The 24,144-nt window shown below is 44.0% G+C and overlaps 2 long non-coding RNA genes across 3 annotated transcripts; one reads left to right on the plus strand and one right to left on the minus strand.

The window, feature by feature from the left end:
* Positions 1-19,524: 19,524 nt before the first annotated feature.
* Positions 19,525-21,721, minus strand: LOC146756902 (uncharacterized). The gene is made up of 2 exons (XR_014937181.1): positions 21,592-21,721; positions 19,525-21,309 (listed from the first exon to the last, which is right to left on the minus strand). It is a non-coding gene; the product is annotated as an uncharacterized LOC146756902 (long non-coding RNA).
* LOC146756903 (uncharacterized) lies at positions 19,661-21,990 on the plus strand. 2 transcript variants are annotated; one of them, XR_014937178.1, is made up of 3 exons: positions 19,661-19,765; positions 20,286-21,538; positions 21,614-21,990. It is a non-coding gene; the product is annotated as an uncharacterized LOC146756903 (long non-coding RNA). The 2 variants fall into 2 exon arrangements; XR_014937179.1 differs by having other exon boundaries at positions 20,286-20,381.
* Positions 21,991-24,144: the final 2,154 nt, after the last annotated feature.

A 24,144-nucleotide genomic window follows, 5' to 3' on the forward strand; every position in this document is an offset into this window, starting at 1 on the left:
CAAAGGTGAAGAATCCTTGAAGACCAGAAATTCCAACTTACAGAATTTGACATAGGCAAAGTGAGGAGGAAAATTCTTCCTAACCTGTTATAATTAATTAATTCACGGATTCAGTGTTGGTTCGGCCTACAGGAGAAGTGAACTGCAAAGCTTTGAAGATCACTGTATTTGCTGAGGTTGTCCAGGTGGTTGAGCTTGAAGACCTGCAGCGGTCAGACAAATGTGTTGGGGTTACTCACTGCTGTCACTCGTGGTGTTGAAGGAGGGGCTCCATTGGAGGGCTTGCAGCCGTGCAGCCCAGGGACTCCGTGCTGAGTCAGGGTGATGTTACTAGAGTTTGACCAGTGTTGAGGAGGGCAATGTTTTGAAACAACTGCTCCTGAGAGACTGATTGAATGAAGAGAACAAAGCTGGGAAGACGGGTGGGCATTCCTCATGCTTTTCTGCTTTTTGGTGTTTTGCTTAGGGTTCCTTTTCAAAAGAAGATTTCACTGATCAAGACTGTAGAAGACTTTCAGTCCAAGAAAGCACGAGCCAGCTCTTTGAGAAGCACAGGAAGAGCTGCACAGAGATCCCCGAGACCAGAACTGCTTCTGTGCGCTGGTCCAGCATGTCGATTAAAGAAAATGATTGCTATTTCTACTTCTATTCCACTTGTAAAAAGGTCTGCTTGGGTTTTTTCCTTCATTTTTTCTTTCTTTCAGTTCTGAAGTTAAGAGGAATGGGTAGAATAAGTAGAAGTATTACTGGTCTTCAGCAAACTTCATAACTAATTGCATTGTACAATAGAGCAACTCGCTACAAATGAGCTCAAAGCATGGCCAGTTCTCAGGCTGTACTATTTCATTTTCCTCTCTTGGTTTCGATTGGGTTACAGGGAGACAACTGTCCCTTCAGGCACTGTGAAGCCGCTTTGGGCAATGAAACTATCTGCACGCTGTGGAAGGAGGGCCGCTGCTTCAGGAATGTCTGCAGGTTCAGGCACATGGAGATCAGTGTGAGTGTTGGCTCCTCAGAGTTTATCACAAAACCCACTTCTCATTTCTTTAGGTGGGCTGAATGTGCTTTTGCAGATTAGGTTCATTTGCTTTGAAATGATGATGGTTCCTACGGTTAAGAATAGGGGAGGAAGCAGAGGGAAGAGAGCTCAATGGCATTGGTATATCATAGCAGAATATTCTTGTAGTTGATACCGACAGTGTTCTATCAACAGATACTAAAGAACCACATCATTCAGACAAGCATTCTGCAAGGTGTGTTAGTTTAACCCCTTCTAAACTGGTGTCCTCACCCACAGAATGCTAGGAAAGCTCAGTGAGCCTGGTGCTTCCAGCCTGCGCACTCTTCAGAGTGGTGTTTGAGTGCTGCTTTGTGGCAGTCTGCTCACTGGCACCATCTGGAGCTCAGTCTCCCTTTGCAGATCTTAAGTCCACGTTACCATCAGCTCTTCTTCCTTTCTGTCTTCAGAAAAAACGCAGCATGATTTCCTGCTACTGGGAGAACCAGCCAGCAGGCTGCCAGAAATCCAACTGTGCCTTCCATCACACCAAGGGACGTTACCTCAATGGGGTTTTCTTTCCACCAAGCCAAAGTGAGTTTGTCTTTTTTAGGTACGAAAGATTAACTCTATTACTCACAGGTGGGTATAGTGTCATAAAGAACGCCAGGTAACGTTCACTTGTGAGCTGATAGATAGGTTCAGAGCTGAACTTTGTGCGCTTCTGATACCTCAGTTTTATCTTGCATGCTCAGCTTCTCTCTGCTCCTGTGGCCTTTGCCTTGCAGGTTGTTCTCCTGCATTTAAGCTTTTACTGGGTGTCAGGGAGATGAATGTTGTGTAGGGGGGGATTTCTTTGTTCACAGAGAAGCCATTTGGATGGGCAAGTGGAGACTCAGCATTTATCTGTGTGGGTTTTCAGCCTTGCCTGCCATCTTTGTGCAGTGGATAATCTGATTGAATTCCTACCGCATAACTGAAGAGACTGATTTTTTCTTTGCTTGTACAGACCAGCTTTCTAAGGAGGGAGAAGAAACAAAAACACCTGTCCAGCAACCAGCTGAAGAAAACCATCTTGGATTGCAGATAATTTCCACTACAAAATCTGATGCTGATACAAAACAAGGTATTCCAGGATTAATCAGAAGCACTTGCCAATTAACTCCAAAGCAATTCATTGTACAAACACAACAGAACATAGGGTTGCTGAATGGAATCAGCTATTTCCATGATCTTGTTCCTACCTTGTAACTTCATGTGCCTTTCAGATTAGGAAGGTAAACTCCTTTGTTTACATCATTAGAGCAAGACGAGGCCACAGCATGGAGTTTAAGTGCCTGTATGTGCATCTTTTCAACCAGTGGTGAAAGCCACATTTGCTGATAGAGGAATCTAATGTCATATGGATGGGATAAAGTAAGGGATAAAGCCTACTTTTAATATCCAGAAGGATGAAAGGAGGGCAGCAGACAGACATCAGGTCCATGGTGCTCTTAGCTGTGGGGAGAGCTGACAGGGTTTGTTCTGCATGCTTCTGAGCAGGAGGCAGTTTGCAGAGCTGTGGTCCTCAGCGTGTGCCTCTGTCCCTCAGTCTCATTTACTGCTCTGTGTTCCCAGATGACAGTTTGAATGCTGGAATAAAAACACTTGGATCAGAAGGACCTTCAGGAGCTCCTGCTCATCGGCTCAAATCTCAGATTGTTCGTGTGCCTAAGAAGGAGAATGTGCGGACACTGGTCAGCACTGTGATGCTGCCTGCAAAGCAGGGTAATGATGAGTACCTTTGCTTCCATTTGGTGGCTCCTAAGTGGAATGGAGAAATTACAATTGGGACTTACCCTGAGTGCATTACAGTTGCAATATTATTTTGTGTCAGGGCTGTCAAAGTGGTGTCTTATGGTTGTATTTGTTTTGGGTGGGAAATGGGATGACAAGACAGTAATTCTGTTGGTTTCTGTCAAATAAGCACTTTGTTTTTCTTTGTTTTAGGGGAGGTGCCTGTGAGTCAACCGAATACTGCTGATAAACCTGGAAAACGGAAATCCTCTGTAGGTAAGGGCTGCTTGTGAGCTGCTGTTTGGCTGCCTCCACGTAAATGGGAGGGCACTGCTGAAGCAGGAGGGAGGAAAGTGTGTCGTGGGTCTGTGATGACTCCAAGTGGCACACAAGTGTAGCAGCTGAAAGGTGAATTTGAGAACATACACTTGGAGAAACCAAAGTTTGTGGTTGACTTGTAAAAATCTTTCTCCAAAGGAATTATCTTAGGAATGTTGTTGTTTTCTCTCTGTAGCTGATGTCAGTGGCCTTCCGCTGAAGCGCAGCCTCGTAGAAAGGCTGGGGAAGAAGATCGAGGTTGACAGAGCACCAAGGAGAGGTAAATGGTCATTGGTGTTGGCTGCACAGATTCTCTAGGCTTTCTGCTTATTCTTTCTCAGGAGCGTTGTTGTTGGGAACACGTATATTCTGTAATATTATGACAAATCTGGAAACTTGAGCTCTCGTTGTAATTTCTTGTAATCCTTATGCTTCTCCTTTCTTGATGATGACAGAGAAGGGTGCCAAGCCAGCAGGGGAGATCTGGAAGAAGAGACGACTGGAAGAAGAGAAGCAAAAAGTAGAAGAGGTTCTTACTGAGAAGAGATCTAAGGATAAGCGCAAGAAGAAGAGAATTTTCCCTCCACCTGAGCCTGGTAACGTGAAACTGGAAGAGCCACCGCGTAAAATCAAGCGATTGGAAGAAATGCATATTAAAAGCTTAGAAGAAATCAAGCAGGAGAAAGCCCTGCGGATGCAGCAGATCGCAAAGCCAGCAGGTAAGGAGGTGTTTCACTGTCTGCTCTGCTGAAGTGCTTCCCCTGTCAAGCAAATGGAGTTTGCTTAGAATTGCCTGGGCTGTTTCTTACCAAATGCAAAGGCAGGAAGTGCCAGATGTCCATCCATGTGTTTTTCCATTGAATCCGTGGTGTCTGCCTGCTTCATTCTGGAGAATTCATTCGCTGTGAGGTTTTGTAATTCAGTTTCTCCTGTACTTTCTTTCTGCCATGTTTTTGGTGTGGCATGTTCTGTGTGTTGACGCCAAGGTTATCTTCATCTTTGGCGTGTTGCTTGTTTTAATATGTAAATGTAAAGCATGGATTGAGTTTTTAACATGGGGGCCAACCTCTGTCAGAAAGGTCAGGGGGGTGAGTTATTCATTGGGCAGGTGAGAGAGGCTTTGTGAAGAGACAGCATGTGAAGGAGGGAAGAGCTTGGATACTGTATGGACTGCGAGATGTCGCCTCTCTCGTGTTCTTTGTTATTGAATGTGAGGAAATAAGCACATGGAGGAAACACTGGCACTCAGGTTTCTTTCTATGCTTGCTGTTGACCAAGTGATTTTCTTTTTCCTTGTTTTAAAGCACCTGGAAGAGAAGAGGAAAAGACTGTGGAATGGAGCAGGGCTGCTCCCAAAGCTGTCTCTGCACCCGCAGAGGTGAGTCCCTTCTGTAGATGGACACAGTGACACAATTTCTTCACATGTTCTCATGTCTCACTGCTCACCATGTGCCACCATCATGAGTGCATTCCTACCTTCCTGCCTTTGGTGAAGAGCTGCAGCCATGTTTCACAATCCTGATACTTTCAATGGCTTTCCCAGACAGCTTTGCACTCCTCAAACTCAGAATTGATCTGATTGTATCTGGCAGTGAGGCAGTAACCCTGCTGGCACCAGGTACAACTTGTGAGGTTAAGGTGGGAGCACTGGATACAAAAAGGTCACGATGGCTTCGTGTTCAATGAAATCAGACTGTGGGTGGATGTTGTGTAGGGGAACAGGAATGACTTTCTGTTGCTCAAATAGAATGTGGTATGTAACAGCTCTAGCACTGTGCTGATTTAAACGAGCACTGAAGAAGAGGAGCCTCCAGCTAAAAAAGCAGCTTTGGTAAGGAGGGGAAGAAGTGTCAGTGCTGTCCTGGTCAGGCTGATACTGAGATACAACTCCTGTAGAAAGTGTGGAGAACTGAAATGTTCTGCAGGTTTCCTTTCAAAGCAGTCGCTTTGTGCAGGATGCTGGATGAATGGCAGTGTGCGCACAATGCTCTGCAGCCCTGTGATTCCTTTGTGGTGTGAAGGAATTTGTCCATTAATGCTGCATTGTTAAAAAGACCTGTGGTGCTCTGCAGCCTTCACGTGGTTGTTAACATCCTTCAGGAGCCCCTTAGCCCCCGTGTTGGGTTCAGGATCAGCAGTGCTGAAGGAGAAGCACTGCAGAGGAAGGATCTCCTGAGCAATCTTTGTCTTTCTTTGACTTTGTCTTCCTTTCTTTGACTTTGTCTTCCTTCTTCCCAGACTGCTGCTCCAGCCCTGCCGGAGGTCAGCCTGCTCACCAAGGCTGTAGAAGATGACACTGAAAAGTTCATCTCGGAAATCTCAGGAGGGTAAATGGAAGCAGAAATTGACTTGGACCTGGAGAAGGATGAGGATGATTTCCTTCGTGAACTTTCTGAGATGACTGACTGTTGAACTGCGTAGTAGTTATTATAGTATGTTAAAAAAAAAACAAAAAACACAAACAAACAAACAAAAAACCAAAAAAACAAAAAAACAACAACAACAAAAAAAAACCTTTTAATTTAATAAAAACCTTTTCTTTTTGGTTGGATACCCCAGGGTGATACTTTACTAAAGGAGGCTTCACAATAATGAGTCTTAAAGCACAGCTGAACTGGTAAAAGATTGGCAGACTGCATTCCATTGTCCTGAGTTTTCCTGCTGGTCAGAGTTGAGGCCCTGTGCATCCATTCCCTGATCCTGGTTGGCTCCTTTCAGCAGCAAGAGGACAAAGCAGTTCTGTGACAGCCCAGAAGGACGTCCATCTGTGTGCTGCAGTGCCTAGCAATTGATCTCCTGATTCAGTGACGCTCTGAAGGCTTCAACCTCAAGCTCCTTCCTTCCTCCTCCCTTGGCCATGCTCAGCGTTGGGTGCAGCTGGAAGCTTCTTCGGTGCTCCCATTTCTCAGGCAGTCCCCATGTCTAGCCTGGAGTTCTGCCAGCTCTTGAGTTTTTTTGGTGTATGCTTTTGTTTATGACTTGAATCCTTTAAGGCAACTTAATGACAATGTGGGGGTGGGAGGGAGCAGAATTATTCTGGTGTTTTGGACCAAATGTGCCACCAAGGCGGGGGGTGCTCCCTGCTTTCCAGTTATCAGCAGTGATGCAGCAGCAGTGTGAGAAGTGGGAGCTGCATGCCACTGCTGCGTTATTCCCTCCTTTCCCTTTTGCTGGATTTCCAGTGCTGTTTGCTGGCAGAGCGCGATGCTGTGCTGATGATTTCTGGAAGCCAACACGTGTGCGCTTCGCTTGTCTCAGTTCAGAGTGCAGCCATCCCAGCCCTGCTGTGGGCACAGTGCAGCCCTGGCCCTGCTGGAGGACGCCGTGGTGACTCTGTGCTTCAGCAGGGTATTGAGTGGTTTTCTGCTGACTCTGGGTGGGACTGTGCCCATGTCGTGTCTGCCACTGTTACTGTAAATATTTTATCTTTTCCTTTTGTATTTGCCTTCTATTTAAGATATTGTATGAACGTAGTCAGGCTCCTCTGTTTATGCCGGCGGCTCTCAGCTGTGTTTTTAAATAAACCTGGCACAGGACAGCAGTGCTGTACGTCTGCCTGCAGCTCTTGGAGGGAGCAGGAGGGGAGCCAGGAGTGCTGCTCCAGCAACATCCTGGTGCTGCTGCCACCAGGGTTACTGCTGTGCTGCTGTTATGAGCTCCATGGAAGAGATGAGCTTCAGCACGGCCTCCTCACACTTATTTGGCTCTGAAGCCTTCAGTTGCTATTGGCCGTGGCACATTCCATGCAGTGTGAAGCTCTCTAACAGACATAACTGAATCAGTGGAATTGTGGGGGCTGGGAGGGAGGACACAGTGCTGCTCAGAGCAGGGCCAGGCAGCCCAGCATGCTCAGCACCACAGCCAGGTGAGGCTGGCAGTTCAGTTACAGGTGTGTGTGCAGCTGGTCACCACTCAGCCTCCCCCATTGCAGCTCCCCGTGTCACACAGTTCCCCCATCCCCGTTCTCCCGCTGTCCCATTGTCACCCTGCCACACCATTGCTGTGTGCACTAAACCTTTATTGCCCCCCGAAGAGGTCCTCATTGTACACCACCTGCGCCCGCTTGTCGCGGTGTGAGCCCTTGGCACTGTTCTTTACGGCTGTTGGGGCACAGGATGGGGGCAGGGACTCAGCACTGCTGGCACCCCCACACCGTCCCTGTGCCCCCCCAGTGCCCCCCAGCTCACCCAGGGATCCCCAGAGCCTGGTCAGCTGATTCCAACTTCTTGTAGGTGACAAAGGCACAGCTGTGGGGGGGTGAGGTCAGCACAGCTTCCACCCCATTCAGCACCACCCCACAACAGATGCACCCATACATCACTGACTCACCCACAGCTTTGCCCACGCCCCCTCCTGTGGGAATACAAGAAAAGCTGTTCAGAGCAGCAGCTGTGGAGCAAGATAAACAGCATGAGAACCAAGGACACCTCTGCAAGGAGAAGAAGAGTCTCACAGCTCTGATTGGTTATGTGCCTGCATGGACAGTTGAAAAGTGTTCTGTAGAATGCTTTGTTGACATGTAAGATGTTTGGGAAAGTTGTAAGGGCGGATGGGAAAGTTAGAAAATAACAACTTGTGAAGGTATATAAGGGATGTGAGAACTTGTAATAAACGATTTGGATCGTTCACATCTGAGTCCGTGCCGAGTCGCTGCAAATGGCGCCCACAACGTGGAGCAAATCAACCCGCGGCTGAGCGAGCCCGGTCCGGCAGCGTCGCCCGACTGAACTTCGGAGAGACTGTTTCGCGCGCACCCGCACCGTTCTGCAGGACAGAAGGTGAGCAGTCGGGAACTATGGGGAGCTCACTAACGAGGGAGCAACGAGTACATCTCGAAGTATTGCGTTCAGTGTTACTGTATCAGGATGAGACTGTGTCTACTTCAGCATTAGCTACTCTTCTTAAATGGATAAGCAAAAACGTCCCTGAATTTCCAAAAACTGAGTTCTCTATAGATGGAGAACTTTGGGACAAAATCGGCTCAAAACTCTACGAGGCTTCTCTCGCTAAAGACAGAAAGGCTGCTAAGCTGTTGCCCGTTTGGAGCCGGATAATGGAAGGGATTAAGCAATCACGACGGGAAAGAATTTATTCCGACCATTCCCTGCCGCCCTCCGTCCCAACCCCGCCGCTGCCTCTCGCTGCGGGAAGCGGCCCGTGCCCGGATCCGACTGGTGGCTCCGACCCCCCCGCGATTCGGGGAGACGAAAAGCCGCAACCGCCCCCCCTCGCGCTCCCGCCGTTCGCTCCTCCCCAGATGTTCGCCGCGTTGCCGCCCTCTATGGCGCCCCCGCCCTTCGCCCCGCCTACGACGTTCGTCGCTCCGCCCCCCGCTCCGCCCACGACGCTCGCCGCGCCTCCGCCCTCCGCTCCGCCCATGACGTTCTCTGCGCCGCTGCCCTCCGCTCGCCACGTCGTGCGCTGCAGCGTCTGTGCAGCCGGAGTGTAACGTGATTAAAGACACGGACGGATCGAAACCAGGGGATCGTTGTGACCCAGGTCCAGTATATCCGGAATGCGAATCGGGCGCATTTCTTCCTGATGATAATTTGAAGGGAGCAGAAACGACAAATTTCCCTACAGCGTACTGTGGTATCTTAGAGCAGTGCAGAAAAGAAGCAATATTAAGGGGTGATGGTGACACATTGCAAGCCTTTCCTGTGTTGTATCAGCCGAATCAGGTCCCCCGTTGGGAACCCCTGCCTTATGAGGCAGTGAAAGAGCTAAGGAAGTCAGTGAGAACATACGGAGTTCAGTCTACCTTTACATATAATCTTTTGGTTGCAATTGGTGATAGTTATGTTATGACCCCTCATGACTGGAAAAGTGTGTTACGAATGATCCTCTCTCCCATGCAATACACCGTGTTCATGACTGAATACCGGGATCAGGCTGCTGTCCAGGCCTTGAATAATTTGAACAATCTAAATCACATTGGCCTAGAGGAACTCATGGGGGAGGGGGTCCGGGCAACACCTCAGGCACAGGCACAGCTGGACAGGCAATGCCTGGAACAAGTTAAGACTTTGGTGTTGCGTGCTGTCCGTCGGGTTCCTGATATTAATTCACCCGATGCTTCATTTACTTCAATTAGGCAAGAGGCTACTGAGCCTTACATTAAATTTCTTGACCGTTTACAAAATTCATTAGAGAGACAAGTAGAAAATGAAGCTGCCCGAAATGTCTTGCTTAAGCAATTAGCAGTAGAAAACGCAAATGCAGACTGTCGAAAGGTTTTAAAGTCCCTAAGGAATGCAGATCCATCAATTACTGACTTGATTAAAGCCTGTCAAGATGTAGGCACAGAAAGTCATAAAATGGCCCTGCTAGCAGATTCATTGGCCACCCAACTTGATGCAGGGACAGCTCAAAAAGTAAAGTGTTACAATTGTGGAGAACCAGCTCATGTCCAACGGGACTGTAAAAAGCCCAAGCGAGTAAATAAAAATGCTTCTGCTGTTCCAACTCGACCCTGTCCACGGTGCAGGAAGGGGCTACACTGGGCTAGAGACTGCCGATCCAAACTTCCTGTTGCTGCACAGCCCTGCGATCTGCCGGGAAACGGCAAGAGGAGCGCGAGACCGCGCGCTATGACAGCAAATACGGTCCCGACTCAGCCAGACGCTGTCTGGCCAGCTCACTCAGACCAGCCACCATTGGCAGCGCAGGAGTGGATTTGTCCACTGCCCAGTCAGTGACGCTGACTGATAGCACCGTGACTCTCATTCCAACAGGGGTAATGGGTCCCCTTGGGGACGGGCGTAGCGCCCTCTTGTTAGGACGTTCTTCTGTTACAAGGATGGGACTTTTTGTTTTACCTGGAGTTATAGATGCTGACCATACCGGGGAAATTAAGATAATGGCATGGACACCCTCACCCCCCTGTTTTATTCCAAAAGGCCAAAAAATAGCACAATTAGTCCCTTTTCATTCTATGACCAAACCTGCTATTAGAGATCGAACCGGTGGATTTGGGAGCACAGATAAACCTGTTGTGCTATGGACCACACAACTGTCAAAAGACAAACCATTATTACCATGCTTAGTAAATGGCAGGCAGTTATTAGGACTAGTGGATACTGGAGCTGATGTTACCATCATTAAGTCCAGTGATTGGCCCTCTGAGTGGCCACTAAGAGACCCTAATTCTGCTATTGTGGGGGTTGGGGGCCTACAGCAGCCAAAACAAAGTGCCCGAATTTTATCTTTTGAAGGGCCTGATGGTCGCATTGCTCACGCTGCTCCTTACATTTTACCAATTCCCTGTACTTTGTGGGGTCGTGATCTCTTAAGTCAGTGGGGTATGATTTTGCAGACAAATTTTCAGTAAGGGCCATTGATCGGCAGCAACCTATACCCTTAGCTTGGAAAACAGAACAACCTATTTGGGTAGATCAGTGGCCCTTAAAAAGAGAAAAGTTGCTGCACTTACATGAGTTAGTTCAAGAACAGCTAGCTGCTGGTCACATAGTGCCTACTACCAGCCCTTGGAATACTCCGGTTTTTGTTATCCTCAAGAAGAGTGGAAAATGGAGACTTTTACAGGACTTGCGTGCTGTCAATGCAGTAATTGAGCCTATGGGAGCGTTGCAGCCTGGCCTTCCTTCACCCTCAATGTTACCTTCGGATTGGCCTATAGCAGTCATTGATTTGAAAGACTGTTTTTTTACCATTCAGCTTCATCCAAAAGATGCACCACGATTTGCTTTCTCAGTGCCCTCTATCAACCTACAAAGCCCTGTTCAGCGGTATCATTGGACAGTGTTACCACAAGGAATGCTTAATAGTCCAACGATATGTCAATTGACTGTAGCAAATGCATTACAACCAGTACGAAAGGCTAGACCTCATGTCCTTATTTATCATTACATGGATGATATTTTAATAGCAGCAGAACAAGAAGAGGGTCTAAAGGGCGCTTTACTGCTCGTCCGGGAGGCAGTCCAATCTATTGGCTTACAAATAGCAGAAGAAAAAGTGCAACTTAGTTCTCCATGGAAATATTTAGGATGGAAAATTGCATCTCACACTATTCAGCCACAAATCCTCAAAATAGTACCTCACGTACGGACATTAAACGATCTGCAAAAGTTATTAGGAACCATCAATTGGTTGCGGCCACTTTTGGGAATTACTACTCAAGAGCTGCATCCTTTATTCAAACTACTGAAAGGAGACCCAGATCTAACTTCTAAAAGACAATTAACACCAGAAGCACAACAATGCTTAGACTCTGTAATAACATCAGTGCAAAATCGATACAGCCATCGTGTTTGTTTATCACTTCCAGTACATCTCATAATAATATCCAACTTCTATCAGCCATATAGCTTGTTATGTCAATGGGATACCTCAAGAAAGGATCCTCTCATTATTCTCGAATGGGTATTTTTACCTCATACATTTTCAAAAACTATTACATCACGAGTGGAAATGTTTGCTATGCTAATAAAGAGAGGTCATCATCGTCTACAAATTCTACGAGCTCTTGACCCTGAGTGCATATACGTACCTGCTACTAAAAAAGATTTAGATTGGATGCTTGTGCAGTCACTTCCTTTTCAGACTGCTATGGCAGACTATACCGGACAATTGTCCACTCATCCTCCCAAACATCAGTTACTACATAATTTGGCTGATATCCCCATTGCTACTAATACTTTACTTTCACATGTTCCAATACCTAATGCTGTTACTGTATTTACAGATGGCTCTGGCAAGACACACCAAGCAGTGGTTCTCTGGCGTGCGACTGCTACACAATGGCAGTCAGACGTACATGTTGTTGATGGATCACCTCAAGTTGTAGAACTCGCTGCAGTAGCTCGAGCTTTCCAAATTTTTTCAGACCAAAAGCTTAATATAATAACTGACTCTTTGTATGTTACAGGTATCATTCAGCGGATTGAAGGATCCTTTCTTAAGGAAGTTAATAATCCGGTTTTGTTTGTACAGCTCAAACGAGTCTTGCATTATGTTTCTCACCGTACTCTTCCTTATTTTATTATGCACATTCGATCGCATACTACATTGCCTGGTCCTTTAACTGAGGGCAACCGTAAGGCTGATCAAGCCACAGTCGCTTTTGCTACTCCTCAATTATTTGAGTAAGCACGACTCTCCCATCAATTTTTCCATCAGAACAGGAGAGCCTTACAAAAACAATTCCAACTGACAGTAGATCAAGCCCGTAACATTATTTTAACATGCCCAGACTGCCAGGCAATTGCCCCTTTGCCTCAAACTGGGACAAATCCACGTGGAACAGCCCCTCTTCAACTCTGGCAGACAGATGTCACTCACGTTCCTGAATTCGGCTGTCTAAAATACGTACATGTAACGATAGATACTCATTCTTCTTACATATTTGCCACAGCACATACAGGTGAACGCAGTCGTGACGCCCGTAAACACTGGTTATCTGCTTATGCTGCTATGGGAATCCCTCATACGATAAAAACAGATAATGGGCCCGCTTATACTTCTAAGGCCACTCAAACTTTCCTTCAAGAATGGGGAGTTAGACATATTACAGGCATCCCTCATTCTCCCACTGGACAAGCTATCATTGAGCGTACTCATCAAACACTGAAATCTGTTCTTAATAAACAAAAAAGGGGGAATACGGGAGACACACCACAAGAAAGATTATGTAAGGCTTTGTTTGTGCTGAATTTTTTGAATCGTGATCATACAAATACAACTCGTGTGGATCGTCATTTTGGGGGCTCCCCAGTGCTCAAGGAACAGCCAATGGTTAACATTCGAAATATGGCCACAGGGCACTGGGAAGGTCCCTTACCATTGATAACCTGGGGTCGAGGATATGCTTGTGTTTCTACAAGGACTGGCCCTACATGGGTTCCGGCAAGATATGTTCGGCCTCATCTCAAGGCAGAAAATAACACCCAGCCTTAATAATGATTGTGATTATACGCCTCTTACTTCATTGATATTGCTTTGTAATTTGTTGTATTGCAAATAATAATTTTAGTAATGGTAAGACATAGTAGGTAACTCTTCCACATTACTGGTATAAATTTAAGAATTAGAATTATTAAGCATTATTTAGATTATTGTGTGTCTTTCCTATTTTGGCAGTAGATAGAATATAAGTTAAATAGGATTTGATGTTACCAATGCTGGAAATTATGGGACTAACTCTTCTAGTGTATTAGTAATGTTCAGTTATGATTTTATTAGCCTATCAACTAGCCTCTTCTTAGTTTGTAAAAATAAGACCCTGGAAAAGAATCCTGGACAAACGGATGATTCTTAAACATAACAGTTATTAACTCTTTTTCATCTCACTAATTGGGATTTTCAAAATATGACCATGCATCAATTGAAACAAAGGTGCTTGCAAAAAAAGCTAACCTCGGCAATTTATTCTGTTTTGTAAGCAGGTGTTCCACTTGGGCTCTGTACCACGCACTGGCCATGCGGATGCAGTGTACAAATGGAAAATACCATTCAGACCCTGAGTAGGAAAAGAGCAAGAGAGAATCCGTGGTGGATGAGAAAGGGAAAGTGCACCTTGAAGCAGGGGACGCCCTGCTGGCGCTGCCTATCGCATCCACCGCCAACATAATCCTTCTCTCTCCTTTTCTGCAGTTTTCTGCCTCTCCAGGGACAATAAGTAATAATGTGCTAGCTTAGGGAGTATTTGCTTCATGCTGACGGGATGGTTTAAAATGGATAACACGAAATTGAAGTCTTTTCTAACCTATTTCAAATTTACACAGAATTGGATTCTCAGGGGTTCTTTTCCAGGTTGTAGGAACTTAGGCCGCAGGCAAAATGCGTCTGATATTTTAGTGGATTTAACCATATATTTTGTCATTTGCCTTATCTCCTTTTTCATTTTCAGAATATTGTCAATCGAGGCCTTGATTGAGTTATAATGATTATGTTATTAATATAATTAGTGTTATTATATTATAGTATGGTAGTAGCTTGTCAATAAACAAAAAAGGGGGAATTGTGGGAATACAAGAAAAGCTGTTCAGAGCAGCAGCTGTGGAGCAAGATAAACAGCATGAGAACCAAGGACACCTCTGCAAGGAGAAGAAGAGTCTCACAGCTCTGATTGGATACGTGCCTGCATGGACAGTTGAAAAGTGTTTTGTAGAATGCTTTGTTGACATGTAAGATGTTTGGGAAAGTTGTAAGGGCAGATGGGAAAGTTAGAAAATAACAACTTGTGAAGGTATATAAGGGATGTGAGAACTTGTAATAAACGATTTGGATCGTTCACATCTGAGTCCGTGCTGAGTCGCTGCACATAACCACCTCCCTTCCCACTACAGCACTTATCTGGCAGAACTGGTTGGATTGCTTCTGTTCTCTTAGCTCTTGGGGCTGTTGTTTTGCCACTCATAGAACTGCTTCCCATGAGTTTATGTTGTATTTGCACTGGAGGGGTTGAGAAGCAGCTGAAACTGTCAGCTTCATTCTTGTCCTGCATCCCACTGAATGTGAGCTGTGTATGAACTCAATAAGCAAATACGATTTTTGGTATTGCATTAAGTATATTCCTGTGCTGTGCTCTGGTGGTATGTAACTGTTCAGGCTTTGACATTATTAATGGAAGCATGCCTGACTTCAGCATGTGCAAGGCTTAATCATGAGCATCTAACCCATCTTTTAACAATGAGGCAGAGTTCAAGTAGATTTGCAGGTGATCAGTTGTGCCAGACAAAACTGAATTCCTTCTTTGATAGAACGACCAATTCCTTTTTTCCTCCAGACAAAGAGAAGAGATGTAGTCCCATATGTCATACTTCACTTGTGCTCTTGAGGCTGTGCCAGACAGTAAACAGCTAATTCATGTAAAAGAGATGATCGTTGCGAGAGTTGGTGTTTGCTGAAGGAAACAACTGCTTGTGGTTCTTTTTTTTATTTAGGGCAACCACCTCAAAAGCCATAAGCAACAACAAAAATTCCTGCAGGAGTGATTGGAACGAGAAATGTTGGCAATAAGGGGATTTTCCAAGGGCTCAAATTGAGGGCTACTCTTGCACTGTTTGCAGTAATGACCTTGGCACCAAAAACTCGTTGGGATTTTCTTATGAGAATTTGTGGTGTGTTGTCAGTAGGTGACAACTGAGGAAACGCATGTGCAGCAGAACACATGCGTTTGGGACATGGTACAGATACAGAAAAACCAGTGAGACTGGGCATGTCAAGGCCAATAACAACCCTCCTGGGAGACAGTAGAAATCCTTACTGTTGCAGCATGGATAACTGGAGAGAAGTGAACATGAGAGTGGAAGATGTATAGGGAAAGATATTCTGTGGAGAATAAGCTGCAATTAAGGCATTGTACAATGTTCTTCCAGCTGGAATATTACTTGCAGTTCTGGCTACTATATTCAAGAAACATTGATTGAAGCTGTTGGAATTCAATGAAGGGAATATTATGGGAATAAAGAGCCTGTTATGAAAGGACAGTAGAGAAATTTTTCAGTCTGTGGGTAAGATCTAATGGCTGGATAAAATAAATGTAAATGAATGGAAAAACTCTTGCCTCTTAAGGTGGGATCCTGGAAGAGCCTCTGTGGTCATTTGTCCAGTGTGTTTTCCCCCAACTCTTTCTGTACAGGGAGTGATATTGTTTAAACCTACCTTTATAAATGAATCAGTTGGGTATCTTACATGAGTTATTGCCTTTGTTTATAAACAGTATTGGACAGTATTGATTTATGTAATTGGAAATGAAAAATCATCGTTATGAAGATTTTGTTTGGGACCTGAGCAAGGTCAGTTGAGCTCCCAACACGCTGTGGAAGAAAACTTGTTTTTATTCTTGTGAATTATTTTTTTAATCTCTAATGTTGTTCTGGGAACACTGTTACATCCCTAAAAGGCAGCAGCATATTTAAATTATCCCAGTAATGAATAATAATATACAGTAAGGAATAATAATAGTTTCATTATAAGTGTTAAAATTTTCACTGATAGTTTAAAAAAAGGAAATGCTATTTGTCAGATGTCAAAAACAGGATAATTTACCAAATGCAGAAATTTAGGATTTAGTGAAATTAATTCAGGTGTAAGAATATTGGTGGCCTGTATTTGACTCCTGCATAGTTTGCAAGGTTCTTGCACATGAAACCTAGTTTTGTGGTATTTTTGCTTCTAATTCTACCCTCTTGTTAGCAATTTGTGGGTCAGGCTGGGTCACATCACACTTCATTTCAGTTTTCAGTTCCTTCTTACTTCATCTACTTTTATTCCTCCATCATACAGGTAGTTAGGGCAGTCGATATATGAATCATTGTGGAGATAACTGTTCCTGTAACATTTGAAAGAAAAAATTGTTTTTTGATCAAGCGTTCCCAGTAAAAGATAAATAATTCTATGTGAACCAAAAAACTCTGAGTAACTAGTGAAATAAGTTGACCTTTTTCTTTCCAGTTTTGCAGGTAGGAAGACAAACCTGATGAGCTGAATGAGTTTTCTGTTTAGCTGCTGTGTCTGAAATAAAACTAGTTCATAGACTGCGTGCAATTTCAGTTATTCATTGGTGGGCTATTTCTTGTTTTGCTTGTAGTTGCCTTGTGGTCACCGGTGTGAAGAGATTTGCCATTCAGGTGATTGTCCTCTGAACTGCAGCCAGAAGGTTAAACTCAAGCGTCCTTGTAAGCGACTGAAAAAGGTAAGTTTTGGAGTTGCAGTTCTGAGAGTGACACATTTTCTTTGTATGTTCCTAGGCTTGTGTACATGGATTGTCTCTGGTCAAGACTGGAATAGAATCAGTTACTTGAGCAGAGCAGCAACAGCAGCTGAAAGTCTGGGTGGAACAATCAAAATATTCACTAAGGAACATAAAATTCATTGTAGAAAATGTTAGCTCCCAGATTTGCAATACCTTTCTCTTCAAGCACACTTCAATTTTTGTAGTTCCATTAGGAAAATAATCAGATGATCTGGAGTGATTTAAGAAGTCAAAGCACATTTTCCTCATTAGGAACTGAGAAGTTTATGATTACATAGATTGGAACAGTCACAGATGTTTTGAATTCCTAATTGATGGTTGTCTGAGGCCCTTAAAGCAAACAGAGGCATCAGCATCCTTAGCTTTCAGCAGAGATAAAGGACAAAGCTTATAGCTATCAAGTATGATGAGGGGAAAACCAGAGGCTGCTGTGACCTCTTGACAAGTGTTAACTTAATGAAAAATTCACTATCTGGCTTGAACAAAGCATGCTTAAATTATTTTCAAGACCCGGTTAACTTCTGAGCTTTCCACACAGATGCAGTTTCCCCAGAGTTCTTAGCTTCTCCAAGAAATGTCTTCAGAAATCTCAGATCTTGCAGGGCGCATGTTCAAGAGAAAGGATGGTAATGCCCAGAGTACGTGCTTCAAATTGAGCAGTCTCTGCTTATAAATAACTAGCTTTTCTTTATTTGTAAGTTGAAATGTTGACTTCTGCTGAGGATAAATTATTTGGTTGTGACTAAGTGCTCTTACTAATTTCAGTTTTTCTTACTCTACTGTGTTCAGTAAAATCAATAATATCATTGGTTGCGTGTATACTTCTGCTTCTTGTTCCTTAAGATATAGGTTTACAGTTGGACTTGATGATCTTTGAGGTCTTGTTTCTTATGCCAGACTTAATTGAATAAGGAAGATGGGTATTTCCATGATAGCTCTGTTACATCTAGTTGTTGCTGTCCCTAATTTTCATACTGTTTTTGGAAAACTGAAATGTGTCATCATCTTCTGCTGAGTTCTGACGCTGTATAGCTATTTCAGACCAGTTCAGATTTTATTGTCCCAGATTTCCGGGATGTCTTCAGTGATTATGTGGATGTCCAACTGAAGTGTGGTAGCAAGAAGCAATGAAATTAATGTTTAGGATGCTCACTTTTCACTTTTACAGTGGCCTGAAATGGAACATTCCAGATCTGCTATTCTGAAAGTTTTATGGTCCTTAAATATGATGACGGTTACTTTTTTTCCCCCCCTCAATCTTGTAAATTTGATTTTAATAAGGTGGAAAGGTTGTTATGAGTTAATTATATAATTAATAAAAATTAATTCTTATATGATGACAGCCCACTTATTTAAATAGCCACGAAGTGGTCCTTCTGATTCCTAGTGAAATGGTGTCTCCCTTCAGAAAGTGAAGAAAACACTATCCCCACCTTAAATATCATCTCACTGTTTCCAGGTCAAGCCCCAAATCCATGCTCTCTTTTGTACAGAGAGCTACAGTGTAGAGGGTAAATGATGGTAGAACCAATAAGCCATTGATAATTGGACTGTGTATTAGTTGCAGCTAATCTGACTGCAGAAATATGACTCGTTTCTGTAGTGTGAAAGATGATGTCTTTTAACGTTTGCTTTATGCATCTGCCCTTGTCTGAGACCGTAATTAGGGTATCTTTGATTCCAGAAGGTCCTTATGCATATTTGCTTGGAGCTGCATTCTTACAGCAGATAGTGTACTTCTTTCTTAGCTTGGATAGGATAGTGTACCTGTATATTTAGTCGTCTGTGCCTGCAGCCTGCGATCTTGAAGATAAGGAGAAACAGAATTGAGTACCTAATATTTGCAGTTGAATTCTCCTCTACCAGTCTTCTGTCTGTGTATACTACTGGTGAAGTTGGGAGTTGACAGGACACGTATTCCAAGCTGCTCTGTAAATATGCCTCATCTGAACCATCACAATTAATATCAAATGTAGGAGCTCATAATTTGAGTGCAAAACAGGAGGATTTTTTCTTCCTTTTCTGGTGTTGAAGTTAACTGTTGCATCGTGAGGCTATGCATGTAAACATGCAAGGTCGTATAAACCACTTGAATTTGTAATCCACAACTTGTAGTGGACCATATTCTTAACCATCTAGGCAGGTGGTTTATCTTAGCGTGCTGGAATTGCTCTGAAGAAGTTAGTTTTTGGATTTTGCTGTATGCTATGAAAATTGTTCTGCATATTGTCAGAAAGCATGAAAACCAGAATAGCTTCTGGCTATGTTACTGTGCTTTCCTGACAAAATTCTTCATAGGCTAGTGGTATAGATTATAAGATTATAACTTTCTCTCTGTGCTGGTATTCTGTTTTGGTTTTGTTGGTGGTTTTTTTTGTTGTTTTTTTTTTTTCTGTTGTTGTTTGTTTGTTTGTTTGTTTGTTTTGGCCTTCAATGTAAGGGGGAGGAAGGAGAAGGAAGTAGGGGAGATCTTCCCATGACCAGACCTTGCCCTGTAGTTTCAGCCAGTTTAGAGAATTGATACGAAGTTTCAGAAGAGTTACTTATTAGTTACTTTGTATGGTATCTTTTGTAACAGTTCACAAGGTTATATTTCTTTTTCTTAAATAAATAAGTGAAAAAAAAGACATGAAAAATTAAACTGAACCACTTGATTTATTCTTGATTCAGTTTAGCTTATCAGAAAGAAGGAAAATAGAAAAGGATGCTTGAATACAGTTACAGTTTCAAATAATATTTATTTATTAGCTTCATTCTGTAAATATACCGAATAAAATTGTTTTACAATTTTCCCAACAAAATGAACATTATAATTAAATTTTTATATAGGGAAATGAATTACAAACAATTCAATTTATACTTAACAGGAAGTACAGTGCAGCAAGATACAAGAAGGCCAAGTTTCCCTGGAGTGTGATGCGTTATGCAAGGAAATGAAACGGAAGGCGTCTGAGGTGGTGTATCCATTTTAGTTATGTTGTCTTCATTGCCTTGAGAAAAGTTGGAAAAAACAGGCAGATCGTTATTTTTTCAAGACAGTAATAGCGAGAAATGCAGTGTAACTCAGCGTACAGTTTAATTGCACATTTAATTTTTGGACTACTGAATCTGGCTTATTGCTGAGAATTGCACTATTTGTAGATAGTGTCAACTCACTTGATGAAACACTATGTTAAGGTAATGCTCTATTACCTCTTTATTTTTATATAATATATAAATGAAATAGAGATGAAAAGATAGAAAGAGAATTGTAAAAAGCTTTGTTTGGAAATGCTTGTGGCTTCTGTTACAAGACTGGAGGGAGGGGAAACACATCAGGAAAGGGCTTTCCCTTTCAAAGGACTTTTAAAGAGACTGTTACAGCACATAAAAATTAGGATATTTATCTTCACTTAGGGGAAATGTTCAGCAAAACACAGAATGAAGAAAACCCAGTGCAAACAAATACAACCATAAATGTAAACTCATTTCTAGGCTCTCAGGATGGGAACATCACAGAATCACTGCAAAAATTGGAAGCTGGCTCCAGAACAAGACTTGCAGTCTTTTGTAACCAAGCACTGATTAACAGTGAGTGCCAAGGAAGGATATACATTACTTTGAAAACCAGGAATAATTTAACTATTCAGGTTGTCAGTACAGAGAGAGCCTAAGTGACCTCTTGAATTCCTTTCCAACTATTTCCCCCTTGAGATTCCAAGTTGTATTTGATACTGCGAGGTCAGGCACTGTGCCCTGACTCCCAGCTGACCAGCTGCACCAGTTTGTGTAGGTTGAAGACAGAGGAAATGGACACTGAGGTGCTCCAGGCAATGCTGACCCACAAGCACATGTCCAATCCCTGGGACATTTGTATTCTCTGTCCTTCCTGCTTGGCCTTCATCTCCCTCCATAGCCATTTAAAGCATTTTAAGAATGCAACTCGTGTCTTAGAGGCAGTCCCTTATTAAAACAATACCTAGTTTTATTGTTCACACAGGTTTGTAAAGTCTGAGAAAAAAAAAAAAAAAAAAAAAAAGAAAAAGAAAAAAAAAAAGAAGAAGAAAATAAAAAGAAATTAAGAAAAGGAGAACCAAGATGGGTATTAAAGGGAACATTAGCTCATCTTCTAACACCCTACTTAGTGCTGTTTGAGATCGCTAAATTCTGAATGGCTTTCTTAATGCCCCTAATAATCAAGATGTGCTAGACTCTCACACACCCACCACCACAGCTGACTGGCTCTGGCATAACTCCAGCTCTTTGATTAAAACCTGGCACTAGAAGAATCCACAGGTTAACCCCATCCACTTGCCTGGGGCTGGATCTTCCATCCCCTTCATGGAGTGAGAAGGTGGGAGGTCTCTGCAGCTGGAAGAAAGATGGATGTGGTGTGGCAGAACTTTGAAAAAGCACTTGATGGCTGCTTGGCAAACATTTTCTCCCTGGTGGTACTGGTAGCAGGTTCTTAGTGCTGTAGGTCTCAGGGTGTTTCACTGTGCAGATGACACTATTTCCTCTTCAGAGATGGGCAAAAGAGGGGAAAAAAATGTCCTGATGAAGGCAGACTCCACTGAAAGCTCACAGGTGCCAGCTCAGCAGTCTATTCATCAAGCTGCCCTGCCTTTAGCGTTATCACAGCAAAGATTGAAAAACAATTGCATGCAGCATCTCAGCCATCTGTAGTCCATTCCAGCCTCTGGGACATATACTGCCTTGGGAACAGCCCTTTTCACACTGACAAAGTGGTAAGTCCCAGACCATCTTCTATCCCTTTCCACACTCAGCTGCTTGTACTCACTGTTTACTTGTTTCTCCTTCAGGAAGAGGCAGCTGGTAGCAAGAAACGCAGGAATCCTGCAACTCCTCCATCCCTCGCAGCCAGCTCTCAGGGATGCCCAGCACTGGGGGTCTGCTGGACAGCAAAGGAGGGTTCACAGCTCCTGGATGTGGCAGCAGGACACCGGGGTTCAGTTCTGATTCTGCTATATATCAGACACCTGGAGCTATCCTTAGCTCCACTGGCCATGAAATGAGAGACAAGCAGAACTAATATCCCATGCACACAAAGGAAACACTTTCATCCATTAATCTGGCCATACAACTAGGAGAATCTCAGGGCAGGCACTAATTGTAGTTTTTCCAGTTTTGTTTTTCATGCACCAACAATAAACAGCCTGATTGTTTCATTATCTGCAAACTTAATGCACTGCACAATTTCAAATCCTTGCCATTGCAGAGAGAGTACTCTCACCATCTCTCAGCACAGAGGATTTTTTTGGCTAGAGCTTAAGTTAGATTGCTGTTGCATAATCAGTGTTTCATTAGGGCAAGCTGCCAGGTCAGGGAACATGTAAATCCCTATAATATCTGTCCTGGTAGAAATCCTACTGATCTAATCCAGAGAGATCCCAGCTCTACATCAGTGGCCCCTACCAGATGCAAGCACAGATAGACACATCACAGCCTCCTGCATTCTAGGGACTGTCATTGCTATGAGATTTTAATCAGATCCTCCTGGACCAGCTCCCTCCATTGCCACACCCAGGGCCAGGCTGATCAGGGGCTCATCCAAGATTCATTAACTCTGGTTCCCCACATTTTTATAATGAGCTTGTGGTGCCATCCATTCTTTTCTGCCTCCCTCTGCAGTGACCACAGGGATCACTTTGTCGGATGGGGAAAGCCAGCAACTCCAGCAGGAAGAGCAGCTGAGTGGGTTTTCCCTGTATTAAACTCCAGAGGGAAAGACACAAAATTAGTGACTTTTCCTAAACACACAGTCTGAACTGACAGTCTGTAGCACAATTTCTTTTGTCCTGGCTATGCTGTGCACAAGGAAGTCTGCTCTCCACTGGCTCTTGGTGCAAATCCCCTCCGACTGCAGGGGAGAAAGGTTATACTCACATAAGAGAAGGAGTTCATAAGTTGCTCTTCTTCATACAAACAGCACCCCTGAGCAAAGACATGCTTTCCTCATGGACACAGGGAGCTGCAGAGCAGAGCTGAAGCTGCAAGGAAGCAGCCAGATGCACATCCCACCAGCAGGCAATGGTACATGGTATTTCTCCTGCACCTACAGCCTGGATGCTGCAAGTCATTGGGTTTGTGCAACTGCAGGCTCAGCATGAGTCTGGCTCCAACAGCAGGTGGTCTGATGAATCTATTTGAGGCTGCTTTCATTCGTCAGGCCACTATGGTCACCTCCTGGCCCCTCTGCTTTCCCAACCTGTTTCCAAGTAGTTCCTCATGCACTATAAGGATACAAACCCTCAACGGATTTCCTTTATCTTCCTGCAGTGTATTTGTTAGACGCTGATTGGGTCCTTCTTTGCATTTATTACTCACCAGCTGCCATTCCCACCTGCATCATTGTGGATGCCTAGCAGCTCCAAATGACAATATGGATTTCCACCACCTCTTACACCTGTGCTCATAGCTGATCTTTTGCTGTTCAGTATTCAGCTTTAGGTCTGTCCAAGAGCTTTTGCACAGCCTTCAGTAAACAGAGGAGACTACACTGGTATTCAGTGACAGAAATCCATTAGTGCCAATATTTGTTAGCTTTAATAAAGCCATGATGAAAAAAGCAGTCACCTTTTACATGGCCTTTGGCTATGCCTAGGATACAAGAGAAAATCTGGCAGTGCCAGTCCTATGAGATACAGAGGGCCACTCAGGAGGTTTGTAGTCAATTGACTTCAAAGAACCTCAGAGTGCTCAGCAACCCACAAGAAGAGCTTTGTTTATAAAAGCAAAAAGACTCCAGTCTTCAAAAAGGGCAAGAAGGAAGACCCGGGTAATTACAGGCAAGTCAGCCTCACCTCTGTCCCAGGGAAGGTGATGGAACAGCTTGTTCTGGATGCCATCTCCAGACAACTGGGTGATATGGAGGCTATCAGGAGTACTCAGCATGGGTTCACCAAGGGGAGGTCGTGCTCGACCAACCTGGTCGCCTTTTATGAAGATGTCACTAGCTGGGTGGACAGGGGGAGGGCGGTAGATGTAGTCTACCTTGATTTCAGTAAGGCTTTTGATACTGTCCCCCATGACATCCTTATAAAGCTGAGGAAGTATGGGATAGATGAGTGGACAGTGAAGTGGGTTGAGAATTGGCTGACTGGCAGAGTGCAGAGGCTTGTCATTGCCGGTGTGGTGTCTGGATGGAGGCGTGTAACTAGCAGTGTCCCCCTGGGGTCTGTACTGGGTCTGGTCTTGTTAAACATCATCAGCGACCTTGATGAAGGGATAGTGACCACCCTCAGCAAGTTTGCTGATGACACGAAGTTGGGAGGATTGGCTGACATGCCTGAAGGCTGTGCTGCCATTCAGCGAGACCTGGACAGGCTGGAGA

Source organism: Coturnix japonica, chromosome 25 (assembly GCF_054131305.1).
Source record: "Coturnix japonica strain WE chromosome 25, WE-NBRP24, whole genome shotgun sequence".
Classification (NCBI taxonomy): Eukaryota; Metazoa; Chordata; class Aves; order Galliformes; family Phasianidae; genus Coturnix; species Coturnix japonica.